Raw genomic sequence first — 8668 nt, 5'->3', positions numbered from 1 at the left:
CTCTGATTCCCCATTTCTGATTCCGCACATCTAATTCCCTGCCTCTGATTCCCCACCTCTGATTCCCCATATCTGAATCCCCGTCTCTGATTCACCGCCTCTGTTTCCCCATATCTAAGTCCCCGCCTCTGATTCCCCAACTATGATTCCCCACCTCTGATTCCCCAACTCTGATTCCCCGCCTCTGATTCCCCACATCTGATTCCCCATACCTGATTCCCAGCCTCTGTTTCCCCGCCTCTGATTCCCCGCTTCTGTTTCCCCATATCTGATTCCCGGCCTCTGATTCCCCGCCTCTGATTCCCCGCCTCTGATTCCCTGCCTCTGATTCCCCATCTCCGATTCCGCACATCTGATTCCCTGCCTCTCATTCCCCGCCTCTGATTCCCCGTGTTTGATTCCCCGCCTCTGTTTCCCCAACTCTAATTCCCCGCCTCTGATTCCCCATATCTGATTCCCCGCCTCTGTTTCCCCGCATCTGATTCCCCGCCCCTGTTTCCCCATATCTGATTCCCTGCCTCTGATTCCACAACTTTGATTCCCAGACTCTGATTCCCCAGCTCTGATTACCCGCCTCTGATTCCCGGCATCTGATTCCCTGCATCTGATTCCAAGCCTCTGATCCCCTGCCTCTGATTCCCAACCTCTGATTCCCCACCTCTGATTCCCGATATCTGATTCCCCGCCTCTGTTTCCCCATATCTGATTCCCGGCCTCTGATTCCCCGCCTCTGATTCCCTGCCTCTGATTCCCCATCACCGATTCCGCACATCTGATTCCCTGCCTCTGATTCCCCGCCTCTGATTCCCCGCCGCTGATTCCCTGCCTCTGATTTCCAACCTCTGATTCCCCACCTCTGATTCCCCGTGTTTCATTCCCCGCCTCTGTTTCCCCACCACTGATTCCCCGCATCTGATTCCCCAACTCTAATTCCCCGCCTCTGATTCCCCATATCTGATTCCCCGCTTCTGTTTCCCCGCCTCTGATTCCCCGCCCCTGTTTCCCCATATCTGATTCCCTGACTCTGATTCCCCAACTTTGATTCCCAGCCTCTGATTCCCCAGCTCTGATTCCCCGCCTCTGATTCCCCGTGTTTCATTCCCTGCCTCTGATTCCCCGCCTCTGATTCCCCATCTCTGATTCACTGCCTTTGACTCTCCACCTCTGATTCCGCACATCTGATCCCCTGCCTCTGATTCCCCACGTCTGATTCCCCACCTCTGATTCCCGATATCTGATTCCCCGCCTCTGTTTCCCCATATCTGATTCCCGGCCTCTGATTCCCCGCCTCTGTTTCCACGCCTCTGATTCCCCGCCTCTGTTTCCCCATATCTAATTCCCCACCTCTGATGCCCCAACTCTGATTCCCCACCTCTGATTCCACAGTTCTGATTCCCCGCCTCTGATTCCCCGCATCCGATTCGCCATATCTGATTCCCCGCCTCTGTTTCCCCGCCCCTGATTCCCCGCCTCTGTTTCCCCATATCTGATTATCCGCCTCTGATTCCCAACTATGATTCCCCGCCTCTGAATCCCCACGTCTGATTCCCTGCATCTGCTTCCCCGCCTCTGATTCCCCAACTCTGATTCCCCGCCTCTGATTCCCCAGCTCTGATACCCCGCCTCTGATTCCCCGTGTTTGATTCCCTGCCTCTGATTCCCGGGCTCTGATTCCGCATCTCTGATTGACCGCCTTTGATTCGCCACCTCTGATTCCCCATATCTGATTCCCCGCATCTGTTTCCCCGCCTCTGATTCCCCGCCTCTGATTCCCCATATCTCATTCCCCGCCTCTGAATCCCCATCTCTGATTCCCGGACTCTGATTCCCCACCTCTGATTCCCGGCCTCTTATTCCCGGCATCTGATTCCGGCCTCTGATTCCCGGCCTCTGATTCCCTGCTTCTGATTCTGATTCCCTGCCTCTGATTCCCCATCCCTGATTCCGCACATCTGATTCCCTGCCTCTGATTCCCCACCTCTGATTCCCCATATCTGATTCCCCGCCTCTGTTTCCCCGCCTCTGATTCCCCGCCTCTGTTTCCCAATATCTAAGTCCCCGCCTCTGATTCCCCAACTCTCATTCCCCACCTCTGATTCCCCAGCTCTGATTCCCCGCCTCTGATTCCCCGCATCTGATTCCCTGCATCTGATTCCAAGCCTCTGATTCCCTGCCTCTGATTCCCAACCTCTGATTCCCCACCTCTGATTCCCCATATCTGATTCCCCGCCTCTGTTTCCCCGCCTCTGATTCCCCACCTCTGTTTCCCCATATCTGATTCCCGGCCTCTTATTCCCCGCCTCTGATTCCCCACCTCTGATTCCCTACCTCTGATTCCCCATCTCCGATTCCGCACATCTGATTCCCTGCCTCTGATTCCCCGCCTCTGATTCCCTGCCTCTGATTCCGAACCTCTGATTCCCCACCTCTGATTCCCCATATCTGATTCCCCGCCTCTGTTTCCCCGCCTCTGATTCCCCTCCTCTGATTCCCCAACTCTAATTCCCCGCCTCTGATTCCCCAGCTCTGATTCCCCGTGTTTGATTCCCTGCCTCTGATTCCCTGCCCTGATTCCCCATCTCTGTTTCACCGCCTTTGATTCGCCACCTCTGATTCCCCATATCTGATTCCCCGCCTCTGTTTCCCCGCCTCTGATTCCCTGCCCTTGTTTCCCCATATCTGATTCCCTGCCTCTGATTCCCCAACTCTGATTCCCCGCCTCTGATTCCCCAGCTCTGATTCCCCGCCCCTGATTTCCCGTGTTTGATTCCCTTCCTCTGATTCCCCGCCTCTGATTCCCCATCTCTGATTCACCGCCTTTGATTCGCCACCTCTGATTCCACTTATCTGATTCCCCACCTCTGTTTCCCCGCCTCTGATTCCCCGCCTCTGATTCTACATATCTCATTTTCCGCCTCTGAATCCCCATCTCTGATTCCCGGACTCTGATTCCCCACCTCTGATTCCCGGCCTCTTATTCCCAGCATCTGATTCCCGGCCTCTGATTCCCGGCCTCTGATTCCCCGCTTCTCATTCTGATTCGCTGCCTCTGATTCCCCATCTCTGATTCCGCACATCTGATTCCCTGCCTCTGATTCCCCACCTCTGATTCCCCATATCTGATTTCCCGCCTCTGTTTCCCCGCCTCTGATTCCCCGCCTCTGTTTCCCCATATCTAATTCCCAACCTCTGATGCCCCAACTCTGATTCCCTGCCTCTGATTCCCCGCGTTCTATTCCCTGCCTCTGATTCCCCGCCTGTGATTCCCCATCTCTGATTCACCACCTCTGATTCCCCACCTCTGATTCCCCATATCTAATTCCCCGCCTCTGTTTGCCCGCCTCTGATTCCCCGCCTCTGTTTCCCCATATCTGATTCCCCGCCTCTGAATCCCCAACTCTGATTCCCTGCCTCTGATTCCCCAGCTCTGATTCCCCGCCTTTGATTCCCCCCGTCTGATTCCCAGCCTCTGAATCCCCGTGTCTGATTTCCTGCCTCTGATTCCCCGCCTCTGATTCCCAATCTCTGATTCACAGCCTCTGATTCCCCACCTCTGATTCCCCATCTCGGATTCCGCTCATCTGATTCCCTGCCTCTGATTCCCTGACTCTGATCCCCACCTCTGATTCCCAAGCTCTGATTCCCCGCCTCTGATTCCCCAACTCTGATTCCCCGCCTCTGATTCCCCAGCTCTGATTCCCCGCCTCTGATTCCCCGTGTTTGATTCCCTGCCTCTGATTCCCCGCCTCTGATTCCCCATCTCTGATTCACCGCCTTTGATTCGCCACCTCTGATTCCCCATATCTGATTCCTCGCCTCTGTTTCCCCGCCTCTGATACCCCGCCTCTGATTCCCCATATCTCATTCCCCGCCTCTGATTCCCCATCTCTGATTCCCGGACTCTGATTCCCCACCTCTGATTCCCAGCCTCTTATTCCCGGCATTTGATTCCGGCCTCTGATTCCCGGCCTCTGATTCCCTGCTTCTGATTCTGATTCCCTGCCTTTGATTCCCCATCTCTGATTCCGAACATCTGATTCCCTGCCTCTGATTCCCCATCTCTGATTCCCCATATTTGATTCCCCGCCTCTGTTTCCCCGCCTCTGATTCCCCGCCTCTGTTTCCCAATATCTAAGTCCCCGCCTCTGATTCCCCAACTCTGATTCCCCACCTCTGATTCCCCAGCTCTGATTCCCCGCCTCTGATTCCCTGCATCTGATTCCCTGCATCTGATTCCAAGCCTCTGATTCCCTGCCTCTGATTCCCAACCTCTGATTCCCCACCTCTGAATCCCCATATCTGATTCCCAGCCTCTGTTTCCCCGCCTCTGATTCCCCGCCTCTGTTTCCCCATATCTGATTCCCGGACTCTGATTCCCCGCCTCTGATTCCCTGCCTCTGATTCCCAACCTCTGATTCCCCACCTCTGATTCCCCGTGTTTGATTCCCCGTCTCTGTTTCCCCGCCTCTGATTCCCCGCCTCTGATTCCCCAGCTCTAATTCCCCGCCTCTGATTCCCCATATCTGATTCCCCGCCTCTGTTTCCCCGCCTCTGATTCCCCGCCCCTGTTTCCCCATATCTGATTCCCTGCCTCTGATTCCCCAACTTTGATTCCCAGCCTCTGATTCCCCAGCTCTGATTCCCCGCCTCTGATTCCCCGTGTTTGATTCCCTGCCTCTGATTCCCGGCCTCTGATTCCCCATCTCTGAATCACCGCCTTTGATTCGCCACCTCTGATTCCCCATATCTGATTCCCCACCTCTGCTTCCCCGCCTCTGATTCCCCGCCTCTGATTCCCCATATCTCATTCCCCGCCTCTGAATCCCCACCTCTGATTCCCGGCCTCTTATTCCCGGCATCTGATTCCGGCCTCTGATTCCCGGCCTCTGATTCCCTGCTTCTGATTCTGATTCCCTGCCTTTGATTCCCCATCTCTGATTCCGCACATCTGATTCCCTGCCTCTGATTCCCCATCTCTGATTCCCCATATCTGATTCCCCGCATCTGTTTCCCCGCCTCTGATTCCACGCCTCTGTTTCCCAATATCTAAGTCCCCGCCTCTGATTCCCCAACTCTGATTCCCCACCTCTGATTCCCCAGCTCTGATTCCCCGCCTCTGATTCCCCGCATCTGATTCCCTGCATCTGATTCCAAGCCTCTGATTCCCTGCCTCTGATTCCCAACCTCTGATTCCCCACCTCTGATTCCCCATATCTGATTCCCAGCCTCTGTTTCCCCGCCTCTGATTCCCCGCCTCTGTTTCCCCATATCTGATTCCCGGCCTCTGATTCCCCGCCTCTGATTCCCCGCCTCTGATTCCCTGCCTCTGATTCCCCATCTCCGATTCCGCACATCTGATTCCCTGCCTCTCATTCCCCGCCTCTGATTCCCCGCCTCTGATTCCCTGCCTCTGATTCCCAACCTCTGATTCCCCACCTCTGATTCCCCGTGTTTGATTCCCCGCCTCTGTTTCCCCACCTCTGATTCCCCGCCTCTGATTCCCCAACTCTAATTCCCCGCCTCTGATTCCCCATATCTGATTCCCCGCCTCTGTTTCCCCGCCTCTGATTCCCCGCCCCTGTTTCCCCATATCTGATTCCCTGCCTCTGATTCCCCGCCTCTGATTCCCCGCCTCTGATTCCCTGCCTCTGATTCCCAACCTCTGATTCCCCACCTCTGATTCCCCGTGTTTGATTCCCCGTCTCTGTTTCCCCGCCTCTGATTCCCCGCCTCTGATTCCCCAGCTCTAATTCCCCGCCTCTGATTCCCCATATCTGATTCCCCGCCTCTGTTTCCCCGCCTCTGATTCCCCGCCCCTGTTTCCCCATATCTGATTCCCTGCCTCTGATTCCCCAACTTTGATTCCCAGCCTCTGATTCCCCAGCTCTGATACCCCGCCTCTGATTCCCCGTGTTTGATTCCCTGCCTCTGATTCCCGGCCTCTGATTCCCCATCTCTGAATCACCGCCTTTGATTCGCCACCTCTGATTCCCCATATCTGATTCCCCACCTCTGTTTCCCCGCCTCTGATTCCCCGCCTCTGATTCTCCATATCTCATTCCCCGCCTCTGAATCCCCACCTCTGATTCCCGGCCTCTTATTCCCGGCATCTGATTCCGGCCTCTGATTCCCGGCCTCTGATTCCCTGCTTCTGATTCTGATTCCCTGCCTTTGATTCCCCATCTCTGATTCCGCACATCTGATTCCCTGCCTCTGATTCCCCATCTCTGATTCCCCATATCTGATTCCCCACATCTGTTTCCCCGCCTCTGATTCCACGCCTCTGTTTCCCAATATCTAAGTCCCCGCCTCTGATTCCCCAACTCTGATTCCCCACCTCTGATTCCCCAGCTCTGATTCCCCGCCTCTGATTCCCCGCATCTATTTCCCTGCATCTGATTCCAAGCCTCTGATTCCCTGCCTCTGATTCCCAACCTCTGATTCCCCACCTCTGATTCCCCATATCTGATTCCCAGCCTCTGTTTCCCCGCCTCTGATTCCCCGCCTCTGTTTCCCCATATCTGATTCCCGGCCTCTGATTCCCCGCCTCTGATTCCCCGCCTCTGATTCCCTGCCTCTGATTCCCCATCTCCGATTCCGCACATCTGATTCCCTGCCTCTCATTCCCCGCCTCTGATTCCCCGCCTCTGATTCCCTGCCTCTGATTCCCAACCTCTGATTCCCCACCTCTGATTCCCCGTGTTTGATTCCCCGCCTCTGTTTCCCCGCCTCTGATTCCCCGCCCCTGTTTCCCCATATCTGATTCCCGGCCTCTGATTCCCCGCCTCTGATTCCCCGCCTCTGATTCCCTGCCTCTGATTCCCCATCTCCGATTCCGCACATCTGATTCCCTGCCTCTCATTCCCCGCCTCTGATTCCCCGTGTTTGATTCCCCGCCTCTGTTTCCCCAACTCTAATTCCCCGCCTCTGATTCCCCATATCTGATTCCCCGCCTCTGTTTCCCCGCATCTGATTCCCCGCCCCTGTTTCCCCATATCTGATTCCCTGCCTCTGATTCCACAACTTTGATTCCCAGACTCTGATTCCCCAGCTCTGATTACCCGCCTCTGATTCCCGGCATCTGATTCCCTGCATCTGATTCCAAGCCTCTGATCCCCTGCCTCTGATTCCCAACCTCTGATTCCCCACCTCTGATTCCCGATATCTGATTCCCCGCCTCTGTTTCCCCATATCTGATTCCCGGCCTCTGATTCCCCGCCTCTGATTCCCTGCCTCTGATTCCCCATCACCGATTCCGCACATCTGATTCCCTGCCTCTGATTCCCCGCCTCTGATTCCCCGCCGCTGATTCCCTGCCTCTGATTTCCAACCTCTGATTCCCCACCTCTGATTCCCCGTGTTTCATTCCCCGCCTCTGTTTCCCCACCACTGATTCCCCGCATCTGATTCCCCAACTCTAATTCCCCGCCTCTGATTCCCCATATCTGATTCCCCGCTTCTGTTTCCCCGCCTCTGATTCCCCGCCCCTGTTTCCCCATATCTGATTCCCTGACTCTGATTCCCCAACTTTGATTCCCAGCCTCTGATTCCCCAGCTCTGATTCCCCGCCTCTGATTCCCCGTGTTTCATTCCCTGCCTCTGATTCCCCGCCTCTGATTCCCCATCTCTGATTCACTGCCTTTGATTCTCCACCTCTGATTCCGCACATCTGATCCCCTGCCTCTGATTCCCCACGTCTGATTCCCCACCTCTGATTCCCGATATCTGATTCCCCGCCTCTGTTTCCCCATATCTGATTCCCGGCCTCTGATTCCCCGCCTCTGTTTCCACGCCTCTGATTCCCCGCCTCTGTTTCCCCATATCTAATTCCCCACCTCTGATGCCCCAACTCTGATTCCCCACCTCTGATTCCACAGTTCTGATTCCCCGCCTCTGATTCCCCGCATCCGATTCGCCATATCTGATTCCCCGCCTCTGTTTCCCCGCCCCTGATTCCCCGCCTCTGTTTCCCCATATCTGATTATCCGCCTCTGATTCCCAACTATGATTCCCCGCCTCTGAATCCCCACGTCTGATTCCCTGCATCTGCTTCCCCGCCTCTGATTCCCCAACTCTGATTCCCCGCCTCTGATTCCCCAGCTCTGATACCCCGCCTCTGATTCCCCGTGTTTGATTCCCTGCCTCTGATTCCCGGGCTCTGATTCCGCATCTCTGATTGACCGCCTTTGATTCGCCACCTCTGATTCCCCATATCTGATTCCCCGCATCTGTTTCCCCGCCTCTGATTCCCCGCCTCTGATTCCCCATATCTCATTCCCCGCCTCTGAATCCCCATCTCTGATTCCCGGACTCTGATTCCCCACCTCTGATTCCCGGCCTCTTATTCCCGGCATCTGATTCCGGCCTCTGATTCCCGGCCTCTGATTCCCTGCTTCTGATTCTGATTCCCTGCCTCTGATTCCCCATCCCTGATTCCGCACATCTGATTCCCTGCCTCTGATTCCCCACCTCTGATTCCCCATATCTGATTCCCCGCCTCTGTTTCCCCGCCTCTGATTCCCCGCCTCTGTTTCCCAATATCTAAGTCCCCGCCTCTGATTCCCCAACTCTCATTCCCCACCTCTGATTCCCCAGCTCTGATTCCCCGCCTCTGATTCCCCGCATCTGATTCCCTGCATCTGATTCCAAGCCTCTGATTCCCTGCCTC

The sequence above is a fragment of the Narcine bancroftii genome, unplaced genomic scaffold, assembly GCF_036971445.1.
Source record: "Narcine bancroftii isolate sNarBan1 unplaced genomic scaffold, sNarBan1.hap1 Scaffold_158, whole genome shotgun sequence".
In the NCBI taxonomy this organism is placed as follows: Eukaryota; Metazoa; Chordata; class Chondrichthyes; order Torpediniformes; family Narcinidae; genus Narcine; species Narcine bancroftii.
The sequence above is the reverse complement of the archived record's forward strand: the minus strand, read 5'-3'. Positions refer to the sequence as shown.